This window comes from Pipistrellus hanaki (genome assembly GCF_964339955.1).
Source record: "Pipistrellus hanaki genome assembly, chromosome: X".
Classification (NCBI taxonomy): Eukaryota; Metazoa; Chordata; class Mammalia; order Chiroptera; family Vespertilionidae; genus Pipistrellus; species Pipistrellus hanaki.
This window is the reverse complement of record NC_140524.1, coordinates 65,290,811-65,314,194: the sequence shown is the minus strand read 5'-3', so window position 1 is coordinate 65,314,194 and position 23,384 is coordinate 65,290,811. Positions and strand designations below refer to the sequence as shown.

General features: G+C 39.4%; 1 protein-coding gene across 3 annotated transcripts in view; it reads right to left on the bottom strand.

The window, feature by feature from the left end:
* Positions 1–7,452: 7,452 nt before the first annotated feature.
* Positions 7,453–23,384, bottom strand: part of ZDHHC15 (zDHHC palmitoyltransferase 15) — a gene marked incomplete at its 5' end in the record, with an annotated part of 235,674 nt that continues 219,742 nt past the window's right edge. For 2 of the 3 annotated variants that reach the window (XM_084869722.1, XM_084869723.1), the window contains one exon: positions 7,952–8,286. Of the gene's footprint in view, positions 8,287–23,384 lie in introns of all 3 variants that reach the window. The other variant, XR_014793696.1, reaches the window with a different exon arrangement.

Genomic DNA, 23,384 nt, shown 5'->3' with positions numbered 1-23,384 from the left:
AAATAACAACAACAAAAAAAAGAATTTAAAAAGCAGCCAGAGAGAGACAGAAAGTTACATATAAAGGAACCCCCATCAGACTAGAAACTGATTTCTCCACAGAAACTTATCAGGCCAGAAGGGAATGGGATGAAATATACAAAGTCATGCAAAGGAAGCGTCTGAATCCAAGAATACTGTACCCAGCAAGGCTATCAATCAAAATTGAAGGTGTAATCAGGAGCTTCACAGACAAAAAAGACTAAAGGAATTTATCTCCACCAAACCAGCAATGCAAGAAATGCTAAAGGGTCTACTGTAAAAATAAAGAAATAAGCGAAGAAGGAACACAGGGGTATAGAATAAAAATGGCGTCAAATAAGTACCTATCAATAACAACTTTAAATGTAAATGGACTAAATGCTCCAATCAAAAGACATAGGGTAACGTATTGGATAAAAAAAAAGACCATATATCTGTTGTCTACAAGAAACCCACTTCAGAAAAAAAGATGGACACAGACTGAGGGTGAAGGGATGGAAAAAGGTTTTCCAGGCGAATGGAAATGAAAAAAAAGCTGGGGTAGCAACACTTATATCTGACAAATTAGATCTCAGAGTGAAGGACATAAAAAGAGATAATGAAGGCCACTTCATAATACTAAAGGGAGCAATCCAACAAGAACAAATAACCCTGGTAAATATATATGCACCCAATATGGGAGCACCCAAATACATTAAAAAAAAATGCTGGAGGACATTAAGGGAGAGATTAATAGCAATACAATCATAGTAGGAGATTTTAAAACCCCACTGTGACCCTTTGACAAATCATCTAAACAAAAAATCAGCAAAGAAATATCAATCCTAAATGACTCGCTAGACCAGATGGAATTAATCGATATCTTCAGAACATTCCACCCCAAAGCCACAGAATATACATTCTTCTCAAGTGCATATGGGACATTCTCAAAGATAGACCACATTTTGGGACATAGGCAAAGTCTCTTCAAGTTCAAAAAGATAGAAATCATATCAAGCATCTTCTCATATCATAGTGGCACAAAACTGGAAATCAACTACAATAAAAATAATCCAAAGAAATCAAACACATGGAGACTAAACACCATGTTATTAAACAAGGACTGGGTTACCAGAGAAATCAAGGAAGAAATTAAAAACATCCTGAAAACAAATGACAATGAAAACACAACGATCCAAAATCTATGGGATACAGCAAAAGCAGTTTTGACAGGGAAGTTAATATCCCTACAAGCCTATTGCAAAAAACAAGAAAAAACGGTAACAAATTATCTAACTCTACAACTCAAAGAGTTAGAAAAAGAGCAACAAGAAAAGTCCAGTGTAAGCAGAAGAAAGGAAATAAAAATTAGAGCAGAGATAAACGACATAGAGACCAAAGAAACAATACATAAGATCAACGAAACCAAGAGCTGGTTCTTTGAAAAGATAAACAAGATTGATGAACCTCTAGCCAGGCTAACCAAGAAACAAAGAGAGAGGACTCAAACAAAATCAGAAATGAAAGAGGAGAAATAACAACAAACCCTCCCGAAATACAAAGGATTGTTACAAAATACTATGAACAACTTTATTCCAAAAACCTGAACAACCAGGAGGAAATGGACATATTCCTAGAAAAATACAACCTTCCAAAATTCAATCAGGAATAATCTAAAAACCTCAATAGACCAGAGACTTGGGAAGTAATTGAAACAGTCATCAAAAAGCTTCCAGCAAACAAAAGTCCAGGGACAGATGGCTTCACAGGAGAGTTTTAGCAAACATTCAAGGAAGAACTAAAACCTATCCTCCTCAGACTATTCCAAAAAATTCAAGAGGAAGGAACACTTCCAAACTCCTTCTATGAAGCCAGCATCACTCTAATACCAAAACCAGATAAAGACAACTCAATGAAAGAGAATTCGAGGCCAATATCCCTCATGAACATAGATGCCAAATTCCTCAACAAAATTACAGCAAATCGGTTCCAGCAGAACAGCAGAAAGATTGTACACCATGACCAAGTAGGATTTATTCCAGGAATGCAAGGATGGTACAATATCCACAAATTAGTAAACATGATACATCACACAGACAAATTGAGAGATCAAAATCATATAGTCATATCAATTGATGCAGAAAAAGCATTTGATAGAATCCAACACCCTTTCCTGATAAAAATTCTCAACAAGGTGGGAATACAAGGATCATACCTCAACATAATAAAAGCTGTATATGATCAACCCACAGCCAACATCATACTCAATGGGCAAAATCTAAAACCATTCCCTCTAAGAACAGGAACAAGACAGGGATGCCCACTCTCACCACACCTGTTTGACATAGTACTGGAAGTACTAGCCATTGCAATTAGACAAGAAGAGGAAATAAAAGGCATCCAACTTGGAAAAGAAGAAGTAAAGTTATCCTTATTTGCAGATGATATGATATTGTACATAAAAATCCAAAAGACTCCATCAAAATCTAATAGACTTAATAAATGAATTTGGCAATGTAGCAGGATACAAAATTAATGCCAAGAAATCTATGGCATTTCTATACACCAATAGTGAACTTGCAGGAACAGACTAAAAAGGCATTTCCATTTACCATTGCACCAAAAAAATTAAGATACCTAGGAATAAACTCAACTAAGAAGGTAAAAGACCTATATGCGGAAAACTACACGACACTGAAAAAAGAGATAGAGGAAGATGGAAACAGATGGAAAAACATACCATGTTCATGGATTGGTAGAATCAACATCATCAAAATGTCCATTCTTCCTAAAACAATCTATAGGTTCAATGCACTCCCCATTAAAATACTAACGGTATATTTCACTGACCTAGAAAGAACTCTCCAAAAGTTCATTTGCAACAATAAAAGACCCTGAATAGCCACAGCAATCCTGAGAAAGAAGAGTAAAGTAGGAGGGAACTCAATACCAGACTTTAAGCTGTATTACAAAGCCACTGTTCTCAAAACAGCCTGCTACTGGCACAAGAACAGACACATAGATCAGTGGAATAGAATCGAGAACCCAGATATCAACCCAAATCACTATGCTGAATTAATATTTTACAAAGGAGGCACAAATATACAATGGTGTCAAGACAGTCTCTTCAATAAATGGTGTTTGGAAAATTGGACAGACACATGCAAAAGAATGAAACTAGATCACCAATTTACACCATACATAAAAATAAACTCAAAATGGATACAGGACTTAAACATAAGATGGGAAACCATAAAAATACTAGAGGCATCCACAGGCAGGAAAATCTCAGACATATGCTAAAAGAACTTCTTCACTGATACTGCCCCTAGGGCAATGGAAGCTAAAGAGAAAATAAACAAATGGGACTACATCAAAATAAATAGCCTTTTTACAGCGAAAGAAATCATCAACAAAACAACAAGAAAGCCCACTGTATGGGAGAACATATTTCCAAATGTTACCACTAATAAAGGTTTAATCTCCAACATCTATAGACAGCTTATACAACTCAAGAAATGGAAAATGAATGATCAAATAAAAAAATGGGCAATGGACCTAAATAGAATATTTTCAAAAGAAGTCAGAAGGAAGGCCAAGAGGCACATGAAAACATGCTCAAAGTCACTAATTAGCCGAGAGATGCTAATCAAAAAAATAATGTGGTACCATCTCACACCTGTCAGAATTGCCAACATCAACAAATCAACAAATGACAAGTGTTGGCGAGGTTGCGGAGAAAAAGGAACCCTTGTGCACTGCTGGTGGGAATGCAGACTGGTGCAACCACTGTGGAGAACAGTGTGGAGTTTCCTCAGAAAACTGAAAATAGAACTCACATTTGACCCAGTAATCCCACTCCTAGGAATATATCCCAAGAAACTAGAAACACCAATCAGAAAGGATATATGCACCCCTATGCTCATAGCAGCACAATCTACAATAGCTAGAATTTGGAAACAGCCTAGGTACACTTCAGCAGATGATTGGATCCAAAAACCATGGTACATCTACACAGTGGAATACTATGCTGCCATAAAAAAGAAGGAATTCTCATCATTTGCAGCAACCTGGATGGAATTGGAGAACATCATGCTGAGTGAAATAAGCCAGTCAATGAAAGAGAAATACCACATGACCTCACTCATTTATGGATAATAGACATTATATACTGATGAACCAAAAGATAGATATAGAGACAGTAAAGCAACAAGCAGACTGTCAAAATACTGCGGGGAGCTTAGGGAGATCTGGGGGAGATAAGAGATCAACCGAAGGACTTTTATACATGCATATAAGTACAACCAATGGACACAAAAGTCTTGGGAGGTAGGGTATGTATGGGAGGTGGGGCAATGTTAAAATATGTACACAGATAATAATTTAATTTAAAAAATGTCCTGTTCTTCCACAAAGTCTAATTTGCTCATATGCATAGTGTACATAATTTAGATGATTTTGCATTTCATTATACTGTCCCCATCCTGACAGCATTTCATAAGTTATTTGAGCATTCAGCCCATGGCTTGTGTGCGCTTGCTCCTGACATTTGTCCATAATTCTCCCTTTCATAGTTAATAATGTCCTCCAGCCAAAGTTGTGCCAGCCAGAGAATATCCATCATAACGAGCAAAGAATGTTTCAGAAATGTTATTCACAATTTCTTCTGTAAAAAGGAGCTACTGGACCATTCTGAACCACACTCTCATGCAAGATCTTCATCATTTTAAAGTCAAATTTTTTCATGCTGTCTTATTATATGATCTGGAGCTGTGGGTCAGCTTTGTGTATAATAGGAAAAACAAATCTTTCCATGTCCTTTTATCCTTCTTGGATAGTTCTTTGCATAGGTGATTCTATTAACAGTGAATTAAATGTTTCAGGATTAGGACATGGAAGTGGAGGAGCCCATGAATGGCCTTCCTCCAATTTTTCTTTTTGCTCCTCTTTAGGAGTGGAGGGAGCAAGGGGAGAGGCTTTATCCTCCTTAGCCTCTCTAAAAAGCTCTAGCAAATGAAATACTATGTTCCACAAGAAGAAACAATTTGGAGGTAAGTTTTTCCCCTGCTGCTGAGCTTTTATCAACTTTTGATCCACTCTTTCCCAACATTAAAGATCTAATGTACCTTCTTCAGGAAACTAAGGGTTATGTTCTATAATAACATGCAAAAACTGTAAGAGAATACCTTCTGATACTTTAATTGCTTTATCTTTAAGCATGCAAACCAAAAGTCTACAATAAAGTTTTTTTACTTTTTAAATTCTGCCCCACGAGCCTGGCTAAAAAAAGACCTTCTCACCTTATTCACAGACCACAACTTCTGTAGCTGGCTGTGAGCTTTGTATGTGGTAAATTTCCCCACCTATCCAGTGAATTTTCCCCACCTTGCTGGTGAAACTTCGTTTTTCTACTCCAGGCAATATTTTCTCCTCCAGATGTCCCTCGTTGAGGCACCAGATATGCAAACTACATCCTGCGTGGTTTAGGGTTTGGGATCTGGAGAAGGGCCACGTGCAAATGACAGAGACGAGACAAGAAATAATAATTTGGAAACATTGGGGGCCAGGCAGAAAGTCCAACACAAGGGGAAGGACTTCCATTGGTGCACGGGCCTTGCTAACCTTTTATTCAATTTTGGATACACATTAAGCCCTTAGTTAGGCAGGCAATTCTGGTAACAGACGGACTATCTTAAAGGTCAGTAAATATTGGTAAAGATTTACTCTGAGATTATTTTGTTAGGAAATTGTTTGAGCTACCATTGTCTCGAATAAGCAATCGGTGTGTAGCTCTGGCCCTTGCCAGGACTCAAGGTTCACCAGCATTCCAGGATCCTTTTTTACTTCTCTGATAGTGAAGACAATGGGAAGCTTCCAACAGTTGAAAAGCAATCCCTAATAAATTTAGTCATGTCTAATGATATGCTTGCCACAATCCATTTAATTTATTATAAAAGTATTATCCTGACCAAAATTACCTAAAGGATCAAAATAATCAGGAATTTTGTTCTATAAGTAGATGGATTGATCATTTTTCAACTCCATTGGAACCTGAACACTGAATTGTTTGTGGCAGGCAACTCTTTCTACTCAATAAGGTTTCAGGGAAAATAATTTAGTAAACCTAACATTCCTCTAGGAACTCAACTCCTTGGTATCATAAGATATCCATAACACTCACTGATCTCTGTAAGAATTGGGACTTCTATTGTGAACAGCTGGACACTAGAGCACAGCTTGAGAAATAAAAAGTCATCAGTACTCTTAGATATCCTATATAATGAAAGCCTAATATGCTAAGTGCCCAGTGACCAGTCAACTGTTCAACCAATCAAAGTTTAATATGCTTATGATATGCTAAGGCAGCTCAACCACTAGCTATGACATACACTGACCACGGGGGGGGGGGGGGTGTAGACAGTTGACTGGTCGACCAGTGCTATGATGTACACTAGGGGTGTCGAACTCAATCAGAGAAGGGGCCAAAATCTAAAATCCAGCCTAAATCGCGGGCCGAATGGTTCACTGAACAGTCATAAACTGACAATGTCATAAACTGACAGCGGAGTGCAGTGATGACAGCGTGGTGCGGGCCACATTTCAAGACCTGGCGGGCTGGATTTGGCCCGCGGGCCTTGTGTTTGACACATGTAATGTACACTGTCCACCAGGGGTCAGACACTCCAACTGGTAGGTTAGCTTGCTGCTGGGGTCCAGCAGATCAGGATGGGCAAGATGGGACTGGACACATCCTGGAGCCCTCTCTCAGTCCTGATTGTGTATTGGTGGGGTCCCTTGGCCTGGCCTGTGCCATCTCCAATCCAGGTCCCCTCAGGGGGTGTCGGAAAGCTGGTTTCATCCCAACCCTTCAGGCCACTTCCTTCAGGAGGGCACCAGATGCAGGGCGGTGTGAGCTTCTCCCAATTGGGACTGTTTGGGTGCGAGCTTGTGGCAGGCACAGTGGAGCTGGGATGAGCAGGAGCCTGGCAGGTAGGAGCTACAGGAGGCATTGGACTGTGGGTTTTGGCCTGAGCCCCACAGGCTACCCTGAAGGACCCCACCCATGCAAGAATTCTTGCACTGGGCCTCTAGTTAGTACTATAAATAAGCAGCATTAGTGTCCATACTCATTGATTCAGGCACTAGCACTAAAAGAAAGAATGATTATAAATAAATTGGGAAATAGATGTAGACTATATTAATGGCAGAATTACCATTGAAACAAAAAGGGGAAAAAAATAGAAAAGGGGAATGTTATCTTAACATTAGATAATCACTATTTGTATACTAACCTTGCTGTGAAAACAGGTCTTTAGTGCTAATCCTTATGCCAATTTCAACTATGAAAGTTTATTCTGATGAATATTATTGAAATTAAACATAAAAATCATTATTAATCCCCTTAACAAAATCTATGGTCCATAACTTATGCTTATAGGTTTTTTTTTTTTTATCATGACAATAACTCATAAAGGTTAAAATAAAGCTAGATAGAAAATAAAAGTAATTAGATAATATTACCCCAAGTTGGCATTGAAAGTCTGTAAAACACTATTATATTTAGTAGAGTGGAAATCTGATCTGAACTTACTTTCAGGAACACCACACATTTATGACGGAGATCAGGTTTTACATTTACATTGCTGTTCAGTTCTCAATTTGATTGCATAGTCTGTTGAATCTTGAATTTTAGATACCTGATATAGGGGTGGTATTCACAGCTCAGCTATATTTAAATTGTAATCTAGGGGGGAAAATGATTGAATAAAAACCTCAGATTTTTAAAAACTTGATTTTCATAACATCACGGCAGAATTGAGTATAAATGTACTGCACGTATGCATGCTTGCAAATGCACACGCACACAAATAGCACATGTAGTCTGAAGTCTGATTACCCTCAATACCACAAAGACCTTTTAAAAATGATTAATGGACTTTCCAGGGAAGTTAAAGAATCCATGAAAGTCTTTTTAATTCCACTTTACCTTACAAGAAGAAGGAAAAGAGTCTTTGGAAAGATATATATGCATTTAGGCTTTCACAGATTAGGGGAGGAGAAAGGAAAAAATATAGAAAAACCGTATTTAATTAACTGCTATGGGATTGATGAAGTCAGTCAGTAAATTAAATTGCTTGTAAAGTCCTGAAATACTTATCTGCACAGCAAGTATTTGATAAAATGCTTTTATATTGTGAAGCTTTCAATCTGCCCTGGTGACTTATTTTGAAGATTCGAATTGTTCCCAATATTGAACTCTGTAAGCTTCATGGGAGATAGTGGGTCCTGGGAATAAAAAGAAGAAATCTACATGTGAGAAGAACAAAAATATGTACATGGTAACATCTACTGACAATAATGTGCAACTTTTAAAATTATGTTTATAAAGAATATGGGTCAGCATTAAAAGTATTAAGCAATAAACACAGAATGCAAAATTATATATGCAATATTGTAATATTTTACCCCAGAAATTGTATCTGGAACAAAAGCTTAAGGAAGTACACTAAATTGATGCAAGTGGTGAATTCATGAGTAATTTATTTTCTCTACTTTCTACTTGTATTTTTCACATTTTCTCCAATGAATACTTAATAATTTCATAATTCAAAACATTTTTTTGAAATCCATATGGAAATAACATGTGCTTTGTAATTGGGCAATTCTGAATTTGAGTTCCAGCTTGGCTACTTGTTATTTCTGTGACTCTGTTTAAATAATATCAATGAACTTTAGTTTCTTCATTTGTAAAATAGGCATAATAAAATTTAAAATAATATTTGGCATATAATTGGCACTCAGGTAGCTTTTATTAGTATCAGCTTTTTGGAAAACAATTTGGCATATACAGTATATTGACCCTTTTAAAAATTTATGCCAGTAATTTTTCTTTTAAGATTTTATCCTAAGAAAATGATTATAAAGAAGGAAAGAGATTTATGCCCAATGATATTCTTTTTTTTTCTTTTTCTCCTTTTTCTCCTCCTCCTCCTCCTCCTTCTTCTTCTTCTTCTTCTTCTTCTTCTTCTTCTTCTTCTTATTATTATTATTATTATTATTATTATTATTACTATCATTATTATTATTACTAGAGGCCTGGTGCATGAAACTCATGCACAGGAGGCATGTCCCTCAGCCCATCCCGCACCCTCTCCAATCTCGGACACCCTGAGGAATGTCCGACAGCTGTCAGACATCCTTCCCTCTTACAATCCAGAACTGCTGGCTCCCAACTACTTGCCTGCCTGCCTTCCTGATTGCCCCTAACCACTTCTGCCTGCCAGCCTGATCACCCCCTAACCACTCCCCTGCCAGACTGATTGATGCCTAACTGCTCTCCTGCCAGCCTGTTTGGCCCTAACTGCTCTCCCCTGCAGGCCTGGTTCCCCCCATCTGTTCTCCCCTGCAGGCCTGGGCCTCCCCTAACTGCCTTTCCCTGTAGGCCCAGTCACCCCCAACTTCCTTCCTCTGCTGGCCTGGTCACCCCTAACAACTCCCCTGCAGGCCTGCTCATCCTTAACTTCCCTCCCCTGCAGGCCTGGTCCCCCCCAACTGCTCTCCCCTGCAGGCCCTAGTCCCTCCTAACTGCCCTTCCCTGCAGCCCCGGTTGCCCCCAACTTCCCTCCTCTGCCAGCCTGGTCACCCTATCTGCCCTCCCCTACAGGCTTTATCACTCCCAACTCCCCTCCCTTGCAGGCCTGGTTCCTCCCAAATTCCCTCCCCTGCTGGCCATCTTGTGGAGGCCATCTTGTGTCCACATGGAGGCAGAATCTTTGACCACATGGTGGCAGCCACCTTCTGTGTTAGAGTGATGGTCAATTTGCATATTTCTCTTTCATTAGATAGGATAGAGGCCTGGTGCACATGTAGGGCCAGCTGGTTTGCCCTGAAGGGTGTCCCAGATCAGGATGGGGGTTCTCTTGGGGGATGGGGCTGTCTGGCGAGGGTCCTATGGTGGTTTGCAGGCTGGCCATAACACCCGGCAACCTAAGTGGAGGCCCTGGTATCTGGGATTTATTTATTTTCTACAATTGAAACTTTGTAGCCTTAAGTGGAGGCTTGGGCCTGCCAGAGTGTGTAGAAAGCTTGGCTTCCTCCATTGCCGGGGAAAACCCTAGCTTCCTGCTCTCACCAGTCTTGCTAGATAGATTATTCTTGGATTCAGGCATTTGATTTGCATCTCTTTGCATACCTCCTTCCATTCCCTTCTACCTTGATGTGTTTCTGCTAAGAAATCACTTGATAATCTGATGGAGGTCCTTTGTAGGTAACTCTTTCTCTCTCTTGCAATCTGTCTTTGTTGTTATCATTTGGCATTGTAATTATGATGTGTCTTGGTGTGGGTCTAACAGATTGGTGCATTGAAACTTATGGTGGACAAATGGGAGAGATCTGGGGAGGTGAGAAGGGTAAAGAGCTGATATGAGCAATAGATACAGCCTTGCAGCAAGGAGCAATCTGTGTGACTCAGTCCAGAGAGGGGAGGAATCAGGTTGCCCCTGGTACTCCCTTCACCTTGAGGAGCAATAAAATTCAGTGGGCATTCCTGCAGAAGTGAGCAGTGAACTGTGGCTGAGCCCAGGGACCTGGGCACAGATGAAGCACAGAGTTGAGGCCACAGTTGTCTAGCAATTTGCATTCCAAATGGAGAAACAAAGCCACAAAACCTGACTGTTTCACCCAGACATCCAAGAACTCTCCTCCTTTCACCTTTTTTTGTGTTGTTTGTTTGGTTTTCTTTTGTTTGGTTTTTTTGTTTGTTTTGTTTTTGTTTTTTGTTTTTTTGTTAAAGAGAACATATTTTTCAAACCCAAGAAATAGTATAACCCACTCCACTATTCTCTTAACATTGTTTTTCTTTTCTTTTTTTAATTTTAAATAAATCTTTATTGTTCATATTATTACAAATGTTCCTCATGATTTTCCCCTCCACCAGGTTCCCACCCCACCCTCTGTCCTTTCCCCATCCCCCATTGTCCTCATCCATAGGTGCACAGTTTTTGTTCAATCTTTTCCTGCACCCCCCACTTCCCTTTTCCCCAAGAATTGTCAGTCCACTCCCCTTCCATAACTCTGATTCTATTATATTCACCAGTTAATATTGTGCATCAGATTTTTTAATTCCCTTGGTCTTTAGATTCACTTGTTGATAGTTAAGTATTTGTTGTTCACAATTTTTATCTTTATCTTCTTCCTCTTCCTAAATTACCCCTTTCAGCAATTCATATAATTCTGGTTTGGCGGTGATGAATTTCTTTAGCTTTTTTTTTATTTGTGAAGCTCTTTATCTGGCCTTCGATTCTGAGTGATAGCTTTGCTGGGAAGAGTATTTTGGGCTGTAGGTTCTTGCTATTCATCACCTTGAATATTTCTTGCCATTCTCATCTGGCCTGCATGGTTTCTGTTGAGAAATCAGCTAACAATCGTATGGGTAACTACCTGCTTTTCTCTTGCTGCTTTTAATATTCTCTCTTTGTCTTTTGCTCTTGGCATTTTAATTATGATGTGTGTTGGTGTGGTCCTCTTTGGATTCCTTTTGTTTGGGGTTCTGTGTGCTTCCTGGACTTGTAAGTCTATTTCTTTCCCCAGGTGGGGGAAGTTTTCTGTCACTATTTCTTCCAATATGTTTTCAGTATCTTGCTCTTTCTCTTCTTCTGGGTCCCCCATAATTCTGATATTGGTGTGCTTGAAGTTGTCCCAGAGGTTTCTTACATTATCTTCAACTTTCTGGATTCTCTTGTCTTCTTGCTTCTGTGGAGGAGAGTCTTCTGGCTCTTTATGTTCCAAATCTTTGACTTGATTCTTGTGATCTTCCATTCTGTTTTTAGAACTCTATATAATATTTTTTTATTTCAGACAATGTATTCTTTATTTCTAGTTGATCCCTTTTTATTTCTAGTTGATCCCTTTTCATATCCTCATAGGTCTCATTTATTTTATCGGCCTTTTCTAGGAAATTCTTGAAAAACCTTATAACCATGGTTTGAAACTCTATATCCAGTCACTTGTTGTACTCCATTTCTTTCGTTTGTGATCTGTTTCCTTGTCTCGGCATTTTTGCTGCTTCCCTGAGTTGGTAGGGTGGCTTTGTGTGCTAAGGTGTCCAATATGGTTCAGTGGGTCAGCCTCCCAATTATCTGAGGTGGACACTCTTGGTGCACCCCTTTGTGGAGTGTGTGTACAGCCTTATTGTAGTTAAGTCTTGGTTGTTGTTGATATCATTGGGAGGAACTGACCTCCAGGCCAATTGGTTGTGAGGATCAGCTGTGTTTATGCTGGGAGATAGCCTTATTCAACTAGACTTCGAAAATTACAAAAGCCTCTGTATTCAGCTTGGATGGGGTAGAGTTTCAGGGTGGAGCCTACAGGCTTGGCTTCCTGTCAGCCCCGCCCTATAAGGTTCCTGAGTCTGTGTTTCTCACTGTCCTTTGGTACTCGCTGCAAGCACCTCTGAGAGAAAGGTGCCCTCAAGTTTCACCCACTACCAGACAGACTCGTCTCTCCTCCAATGAGCCCAGAACTGGGGTTCAGTTCAGTTGGAAGTGGGGTTCAGTGCAGTCCGGAGCTTTTGTTTCCTTCCTGATAGGGCAATCCAGTGGCACAGTCAACAGTCCATCCTCTGTGCCCAACGTGCGAGACTCCAGGGCTCTGCCTTTCACTGCTCCCCTGAGTTTCCGCCTTACAGCCCAGGTTCTCTCCATATGAGCCTGGGTCCTCAGGTATGGTCTAGAACTGGGGTTCAGTGCAGTCAGAACTGGGGCTCAGCACAGTCCGGAGCTTTTGTCTCCTTCCCGCTAGGGCAATATAGCAGCACAGTCAACAGTCTGTCCTCTGTGCGCAATGTGCGTGCCTCTGGAATTGCCTTTTGCTGCTCCCTTGAGTTTCCACCTTACAGCCCAGACCCCCTCCGAATGAGCCTGGGTCCCCAGGGTCTCGCCCAGAACTGGGATTCAATACTGTCGGAACTGGGGTTCAGCACAGTCTGGAGTTTTTATCTCCTTCCCGCTAGGGAATGCCAGCCAGGCACTCAGCCGCCCCCTCCTCTCCAGCTCAGTCCTCTCCCCACGCATGCACCACATCTCCCTACCTTAGGCTTTTACAGCTCCTCTGATTTTCCTTCTGATTTTCTCTTTCCTTCTTGTAGAATTTCCAGTCAGTCAACTTTCCGGTAGTTCTGGATAATGTCCATTTTGTATTTTAGTTTGTTTGTTTGTTTATTTATTTATTTATTTATTTATTTTAAATTGTTGTGTGAGGCTGCAGTTAGGCGTTTACCTATGCCACCATCTTGGTTTCTCCTCTTAACATTGTTTTTTTAATTGATGACTTATAAATTCACATGTAAGCTACAGATGAACTATCTGTTTGCATAAAGGATTCCAGGAGCTAACCTCAAAGAAAGCAGACTCCAGCCTCCAGAAATCTTGGCTTCAAGAGATTTTCTCACCTTCCACCATAAAAACAAAATGGCAAACACCATACCAACAATTGACCTGTGGTTATCAGGTTATACAATGCTGACTTGCACACATCACCCTGAATGGAGATTGGATAACCCCCTCCCTCCCATCATTTTCTTTTGTTCTGCCTTCCTTGTACCACCTCATAAAAACCACAGTCTGCACTGAGATGTTAAGATGGCCATTGTGACATTAATCTGCCATCTTCTCTGGCTTCTGGCTCTTGAATTAACTGAGTTTCCTTGTACCAGCCTTTGCTTATTGATAACTGGCTTTGGGTGGCAAGCAGCCAAACCTAGGTTTGGTGTCACTGTTACTACAGAAACACTTTTTTTTTCTTGAATGGAAAGTGGACTCTGCAACTAATACCAGTGGCAGGTGGAGGTACAGGTAGGATGCTGTAGACGTCCACTGATTGCCATTGCTTGGAGGGCAAAGCAATGAAGTAGGCATCAGGGCTCCTCCAGCTCAGCACATCTCATCATAGCTGCTCTGTTGGTAGCATCTGTTTGTAGAGAAGAGCACTGGGATTTCACAGAATTGAAGCCCCATCACCCACTGAAATCCCCTGCATGATTGCTCCCCTGGGACCAGGGCTACCGAATCACAGGGAGGTGTCACCTTCCCAGTGAATTCAGGCCATTTTACGCAATCCTGTGGAGATCTATAAAGCCAGAGAAATCCAAGAAATCTAAAATGTGATTCAGTACATCTACTCAAAAACAATAGAAGGACTCCTTATCAATCTACTAGAGAGGTGCCACTCATACATGCCTAGACAGAGAAAGAATCCATAAAATACCACAAATAACCAATGTAACAAGGAAGTTCAGAATGAAAATGAAAAATATCTAGAAAATAAACCTTAAGACATAGAAATATTTGATTTAAATGAGAGAGAATTCAAGATTGCAATTCTGAAAAAGAAACTCAATAAGAAAACACAGATAGGCAGTAAAATAATCTCAGAAACTAAATCAACAACAAAAAAAGGAGTAGTTTACGAATAATATTGAAACTTAAAAAAAAAAAGAACCAAATAGAAATTCTGGAGAAGAAGAATTCATTAAAAGAGATAAAAAATGAACTAGCTAGCACAGGAAATAGAGGTGATCAGAAGGAGAATATAATTTGTGATATCAAAGATAGAACTCTAGAAATGATGCAGAGGGAAAAAAAGGGAGTCAACAAGCATAAAAAGGAGAGAACTATTGACTCCCTTAGAAAGAGCAATATAAGTTTAATAGGCATACCAAAAAAAGAAGAGAGGGAGAAAGGATTAGAGAGCCAATTTAAACAAATAGTTGATGAGAACTTCCCAAACCTATGGAAAGAACTAGATCCTTGGATCCAAGAAACAAACAGAACACCTAATTATCTCAATCCAAAAAGGTCTTCTCCATGGCACACTATATTAAAATTGTCAAAAATTAATGTCAAAGAATTCTCTAGACAGCCAGAGAAAAGAAAAAAGTAACCTATAAAGGAAAGACCACTAGGTTATTATTGACTTCTCTGAAGAAACTCTACAAGCTAGAAGAGAGTGGAACCAAACATTCAAAGTATGGAAAGAGTAAAATTACTAGCCAAAAATAATATATTCAGGAAAGTTATCCTTTATTTATTTATTTTTTTAATATATTTTATTGAGTTTTTACAGAGAGGATGAGAGAGGGATAGAAAGCTAGAAACATCGATGAGAGAGAATCATCGATCAGCTGCCTCTTGCACACCCCCTACTGGGGATGTGCCCGCAACCAAGGTACATGCCCTTGACCGGAATCGAACCCGGGACCTTTCGGTCCAGAGGCCGACGCTCTATCGACTGAGCCAAACCGGTTTCGGCACGAAAGTAATCCTTTAGATATTAAAGAGAAATATAGACTTTTGCAGACATACAGAAGCTGAGGCAATTTACCACCAGAAGACGTCTACTGCAGAAAATTATTAAGGGGTTATTCTACCTAAAACACAGAACAAAATGTTAAAAAAACAAAACAAAACAAACAAACAAACAAAAAAAAACAACTACAAGTAAGATCAGCCACAAACTCTCAGTGTCAATAGGGATAATTTATGACAACAAAAACAAAAAGGGAAGGGGATAAAGTTCTTAATTTACAAAGGAGATGGAGATAATATGCATTCAAAAGAAAAAGGAATACTATATATATGAAACTTTCTTTTTCATAAACATGATGTTAACCACACACACACACACACACACACACACACACACACACACACAACAAAAATAAAACAAAACAAAAAATAAAACCCTGATGCACATAACTTAAATAAAAAGCAAACAGAGGAAAATAGTATGGAACCACCAAACAAAACCGACAAAAACACAAAGGAAAACATGGAAACAACTGAAGTGTACATCAATAGATGATTGGATAAAGAAGATGTGGTAAATGTCTGCAATTGAATACTACTCAGCCATAAGAAAAGATGAAATATGCCATTAGCTATAACATGGATGGACCTTGAGAATATCATGGTAAGCAAAATAAGTCAATTAGAAAACGCTAAGAACCATATGATTTCACTCATATGTGGAATATAAAACTGAAACTCAGAGACACAGCCAACAGTATGGTGGTTACCAGAGGGAAGAGGTGTGTGGGTGTAGTTAAGGATAAAGAGGGCCAAATATATGATGCTAGAAGATGATCTAACTTTGGATGATGGGCACACAATGCAATATACAGATCATGTATCACAGAAATATACACCTGAATCCTATGTGATCTTATTAACCAATGTCATCCCAATAAATTTAATAGAAAATAGATTCTATCAATAACATGTTTTGATTATAAAAGCAACTCATGTTTATCATAGAATAATAACAAATACAGAAAAGGAATAAAAAACAAAATGAGCCAAGACCGGTTTGGCTCAATGGATAGAGCGTCGGCTTGGGGACTGAAGGGTCCCAGGTTCGATTCCGGTGAAGGGCATGTACCTTGGTTTCGGGCACATCCCCAGTAGGGGGTGTGCAAGAGGCAGCTGATCGAGGACTCTCTCTCATTGATGTTTCTAACTCTCTATCTCTCTACCTTCCTCTCTGTACAAAATCAATAAAATATATATATTTTTAAAAAATGACCTATAATGTTAGAGACTGTTTTCTTTTCTTTTTTAAAAAAAATATATTGGGTCGGCAGCTAAGTAATTGCGGATTTTTTAAAGAAAATCAAAGACAATTTTTTCATGGAACTAAATAACTTTATTCTTTAATGTATTGCCCATTTTGATCAATGACCTTTTGCCATCTTTCAGGCAGCATCATAATCCCACGTTCAAAAAACTTCTGTTTTTTATTAGCAAAAAACTGAATCAGGTACGATTTGACATCATCATCATTATTGAAATTTTTACCATTCAAGGAGTTTTGTAAAGATCGAAACAAAAAGTAATCAGATGGTGCAAGGTCAGGACTATATGGTGGATGTGGCAAAACATCCCAACCAAGCTCCATTAATTTTTGCCGAGTGACCAAAGATGTGTGTGGCCTTGCATTGTCATGATGGAATACAACACCTTTTCTATTTGTCAATTCGGGCCACTTTTCTTCAACTGCATTGTTTAATTTTGTTAGTTGTTCAATGTAGACATCAGAATTGATCGTTCGGTTGGGTGGTAAGAGTTCAAAGTAGACAATTCCTTTGTAATCCCACCAAACTGATAACAAAACCTTCTTTTGATGAATCTCAGCTTTTGATGTTGTTTGAGTTGGTTCACCTGGCCTGCTCCACGATCTTTTCCGCTTGATATTGTTGTAAACAACCCATTTTTCATCGCCAGTTATCAGTCGTTTTAAAAATGGATCATTTTCATTACGTTTCTTTAGCAAATCGCAGCTGCTAATGCGTTGCGTTAACTGTGATTCTTTCAGTTCGTGAGGAACCCATGTACCGAGTTTTTGAACATAGCCAATTTGTTTTAAGTGATTTTCAATGCATGTATGTGATACATGAAGCTTCTCTGCAATCTCATGTGTTGTACTGTGACAGTCCGAATTGATTATTGCTTTGATTAGGGCGTCATCAACTTCAACTGGACGACCAGAGCGTCTTTCATCTTTGAGTGAAAAATCACCAGAACGAAATTTGGCAAACCAATTTTGACACTGCCGTTCTTTTAAGGCTTCGTCACCATAAACAGCACATAACTTTTTATGAGCTTGCGATGCGTTTTTCCCTTGCGGAAATAAAAAAGCAAAATATGACGAAAATGTTCCTTTTGATTTTCCATTTTTCAACGAACGCCAAACAAAAACTACAAAACAGATCAAAAAACTTTTTTTACTGATTAACAGCTGAATAGCCAACTATCAAATACAAAATGTGTTTTACATTTGTACTACGTCTGCAAACCTAAAAATTCAACTGAAGCCATATGTGTGTGAAACCCGTAATTACTTAGTTGCCGACCCAATATTTTATTGATTTTATACAGAGAGGAAGGGAGAGAGATAGAGAGTTAGAAACATCGATGAGAGAGAGTCATCGATCAGCTGCCTAGAGCACACCCCCTACTGGGGATGTGCCCGCAACCAAGGTACATGCCCTTGACCGGAATCGAACCCGGGACCCTTCAGTCCCCAAGCCGACGCTCTCTCTATCCATTGAGCCAAACCGGTCCCGGTTAGAGACTGTTTTCTATGGCACTCATTCATTCATTTAACAAATACTTATTGAATATTTAGCATGTTTTAGGTGATGGCATTAAAATGTGAAAAAGACATAGTCACTGCCCTCTAGTGTGGGAGACAAACAAATTAAGTAGACTATTACAACACAAAACAAAAGTGCTCCCATAATATTATGGTAGCACCCATGGTAGCACTCAAAAGGTTATCATTGACTTCTTAGCAGAAACTCTACAAGCTAGAAGAGAGTGGACCAAATATTCAAACCAAATATTCCTGAGAAATTACTAGGAAAAAAAATAATGTAACTCAGCCATGGAGGTCAATTAGTGGTATACCCTAGGTAAATGATGTTAAAGCTTTAACTTGGACACTGATATAGCCAGCTGATGGAGAATGGGATTGAGGAGGTGGGAGGTTGCTGAGGAAGCATCTCAATAACTGGAAACATCAGGGACATGCTTGATGAAAGGAAAGAACTAGAGTGTGGTTCAATCACAGAATGTTGGGATAGAACTAGTGAATAGGAAGCTACAAAGTTGAAAATTATGAGACAAACCTGGAGAGATGAACAGGGGCTGGATTATGAAAGAGATTATAAATCATGGAGTTCAGGCTATGCTAAAGCCAATGAAAGAGCCATTACAGAGATCTGAGTTTTTCATTTTTTAAAGTTGCTATATGGAGACTGGACCAGAAGAAGGGAAAGACTGGAGGCAGTGAAACCAGGTAAGGTGAGATTGCACTAATACAGCTGACACATGATCTGGGGTCATGGTAATCAGGATAGAGAAATGTACACAGCTTTCAGAGATATTTAGAAAATATAATGAAGATATATTTGTGATTAATTAGATGTGAGTGGAAGATGAAGGAGAGGAAACAAAACAGTATATTTTTAGGTGGGTAAAGTGAAAGGCACTTGGTTATTTATTAATAATTCTGGAGCTCAGAAAAGAGGAGACCTCTGGTGGTAGGGGGAAGGAAATGAGATTGTCGGAAGTTTGAGAGAAACATGAGAAAAAGATTTTTTATTTTGCTTACAAAAATGTTTAAAATTTAAGTACAGTGAAATTAAATTTTGTGTACAGTTTTATGAGCTTTTGCACATGCATAGAATCTTGTAACCACTATCTCAAATAGAATGTAGAATCTTCCCTATTCCCTAACCCTGGGCACTAATCTCTTTTCTCTCCCTATATTTTTGTCTTCCTAAAAAACGTCATACAAATTGGATCATATAGCATGCAGACTTTTGAGACTGGGTTTTCATACAACATAATGCATTTTAGCTTCATCTATGTTGCTGCAAGTATCATTCAATTTGATTGTTAAGTAGTATAGTTGGTTTAACCATTGGCCCATTGAAGAACATTTATTTTGTTTTTCAGTTTGGGGTTATAAACATTCAAACAAATTTGTATGTGAGCACTGGCTTTACCTTTGGGAAAAATAATCAGGATTGGGATTACAGGGTCATGTGGTAAGTTTATGTTTATTAATTTTATAAGAAAACTAAAGGCCTGGTGCATGAAATTCATGCACAGGTAGGGTCCCTAGGCCTGGCCAGCTATCAGGGCCAATCAGGTTCCCCACCTCCTTGCCTCCCCGCCTCCCCCTTTCCTCATCACCTGTGCACCGCCACCACAAGTTTCCTCCCCCCCCCCACCTCCTCTTTCCCTCACTCCCTCAGCGGCCCACCACGTTCTGCTCTGCTTCCTGGTGGTCAGTACATCATAGCCAGCGATCAAACTCCTGGTCTCCCAGTCAAACTTCCAACAGCATACTTTGCATATTAGCCATCTAGCCTAATACTAGAGTAATATGCAAATTAATATAATTCCGCCACACAAACCATACCCACCACCCACGCCCACCACCTAATCAGAGCGAGTACGCAACTTAACCCAACAAAGATGGTGGTTAATTTGCATACACAGAGGGAGGGAGGAGCAAAGACTAAAGACAGCATAGAAGGAAGAGGGAGGGAAAGTGGAAAGCAAGGAGGCTGTGGCTGCTAGAGGGAAAGCACTGCCAGCGCGAATGTCCCAGGGGCGGTGGCTATGGTGGTCGCGGATACAGTGGGGTGAGAGGTGGGGGGCGGGAGAGGTGGCGTTATAAACAGGAGAGGTGGCGGTGGTGGAAGGGAAGTCCCCCAGAAGTCTTATAGGAATATTCCTGCAACAGGTGCCTAGCATATATATGAGATTGCCAACTGTTTTTTCAGAGTACCCATGGTATTTTGCATGCCCACCAGAAATATATGAGAATTGCAATTGTTCTACATCTTTGTCAGCACTTGGAATTATGACAGTTTTTAAATATTTTACCCATTCCAGTATGGGTGCAAAGGAATCTCTTTGTGGTTTTAATGTAAATTTTCCTCGTAGCTAATGATGTTTAGCATTTTCTCTTGTGCTTATGTACACTTTTTTGGTGAAGTGTCTATCAAACCTTTAGCCCATTTTTTTTTTTTTTTTTTTTTAAAGAACATTTTCTTTTTTTCTTTTTTTCTTTTTTTTTTAATATATTTTATTGATTTTATACAGAGAGGAAGGGAGAGAGACAGAGAGTTAGAAACATCGATGAGAGTCATCGATCAGCTGCCTCCTGCACACCCCCTACTGGGGATATGCCCGCAACCACTGCACATGCCCTTGACCGGAATCGAACCCGGGACCCTTCAGTCCCCAAGCCGACGCTCTATCCATTGAGCCAAACCGGTCCCGGCCTTTAGCCCATTTTTTATTATCATGATTGTGTTCTTATTTTTTAGCTTCTAGAACATTTTCTGTATTCTGGAGAAAAGTCCTTTACCAAATACTAGAAGCCTGGTGCACCAATTTATGCATGGGTGGGGTCCGGTGGCCCACCCCAAATGGGCCCGATCCTGCCAGGCTGGCCATGGGGAGGGGATGTGGGAGGTTGGCTGGCCAGTCCTGCCCCCAACCAGGGTGAGGAGGCGATCAGGGTGGGGCTGTCCAGGGGGAGGGGCCCTGGGGAGTTGGCAGCCCGGCCTGGCACCCTGGTCGAACTCCTGGTCAAGAGGACATTTTGCATATTAGCCTTTTATTATATAGGATATGTTTTGCAAATATTTTGTCCTGGTCAGTGGTTTTATTTTTTATTCTCTTAACAGTGGTCTCCTTAGAGAAAATGTTTTAAATTCAAGTCCAATTTGTAAATGTTTCTTTTATGTCTCTTCCTTTTGATGCTATATCTAAAAACTCTTTGCCTAACTTTAAGTGATATTGTTCCTGTGTTTGCTTCTAAGAGCTTTATAGTTATACATTTTATAAGTAGGTTTAGTTCACTTTGAGTTAAACTTTGTATATGTGGAGAGGTATACTACCCTGTTTCCCCAAAAATAAGACAGTGTCTTATATTAATTTTTGCTCCCAAAGATGCGCTAGGTCTTATTTTCAGGGGATGTCTTATTTTTCCATGAAGAAGAATACGGTACACATTTATTGTTAAATGAAAATAAAGGAAATTTATTACCTGTATACGGTACGGTAGTATGGTAGTTGTCAACACAAACCAGACAAACTGTGAATCCTACAGTATCAAGAATTTACTCATTTATTCAATGACAATCATGTCACCATCTTCTGGAACATCATCATAACAATCCAATTCCTGAATTTCCTGGTGAATTTCTTGTGACTCCATTTCTTTCAGAATCAGTGGACCAAATCTCTCATGTTTAGCAATAGCACTGTCTTTAAATGAGAACTTCTTGTCAAGGTAGCCTGCTCGCAGTGCATTTGCAATGCAACTGTCCGCTCTGCTTCCACACAGCAGTGACATCAGGACTCCGCGTAACGTCACTGGTTGCTAGACGCCAGTCGGGGCGGCCCTAGCGACCACTTTACGATAAATTAATTTTCATTCTGAGACAGAGCCTAGGGGGGCCTTATTTTCGGGGGATGCCTTATATTTCACTCAGAAGGAAACCTGTAAGTAGGTCTTATTTTCGGAGAATGTTTTATTTTCGGGGAAACACGGTAGTACATGGTAAAGGGATGTCCAATTGTATTAGCATCATTGATTGAGAAGATTATTTTCTTCATTGGATTTCCATTACATTCTTGTGTTAAATCAGTTGACCATCTTTATGTGGGTCTACTTCTGTATTTTTTTTTTAATTTTGTTCCCTTTTATTTCTGGTTTATGGGTCTGTCCTTTTGCCAATACTACACAGTCTTTACTACTGTACCAATATAATATGTATTTTTAAATGAGCAGTTTGAGTCTTCCAGCTTTGGTTTTCTTTTTCAGAATTGTTTTGGCAATTCTACTTCCCTTATTCCATATAAATTTTGGAATCAGCTGCCTAGATTTAAATAAAATCTGCTAGAATTTTTAAAACTTTATTTTATTATTGGCAGTATCATAAATGTGTCCCATTTTCTCCAAAATTTCCCCCTCCACCTAAAATCCACCCCACTCCAGGCCATCCCCATGCTATAGCCTGTGTCCATGGGTTATGCATAGAATCATATACGTATGTTCTTTGGTTAATATCTTCCTGACTCTTCTACCCTAACTGAAATCTGTAATTTTGTTACATGAGTCACACCTCTGGACATATTTTGTTCTTTAGATTTCACGTAGAAGTGAGATCATGTGATATTTGTCTGTCTCTGATTGGCTAATTTCATTTAACATAATAGCCCCCAAGTCATTCTATGCTGCCTCAAAGGGTAAGAGATCCTTCTTTTATAGCTGCATAGTATTCCATGGTGTAAATGTATCATAGCACTTTTATCCACTCTTCCACTGATGGGCACTTGGGCTATTTCCATATCTTAGCTATTGTAAAGAATGCTGCTATGAACAAAGGGGTGTATATATTCTTTCTAATTGGTGTTTTGGGATTCTTAGGATATATTCCCAGAAATGGGATCGTAGGGTCAAACAGAAGATCCATTTTTTTATTTTATTTTTTAGGCATTACCATACTGTTTTCCACTTTTACAGTTTGCATTCCCACCAGCAGTGTAGTAAGGTTCCCTTCTTTGCTAGCACTTGTTGCTTGTTGCATTATTGATGGTAGCCATTCTGGCAGGTATGAGGTGACATACCTTATTGTCGTTTTAATTTGCATCTCTCCAATGATTTTTGATGTTGATAATTTTTTCATGTGTCTATTGGCTATCTGCATGTCCCCTTTGGAGAAGTGCCTATCCAGATCCTTTGCCCATTTTTAAAATTTAGAATGTTTGTTTTCCTTTTATTAAGTTGTATGAGTTGTTTGT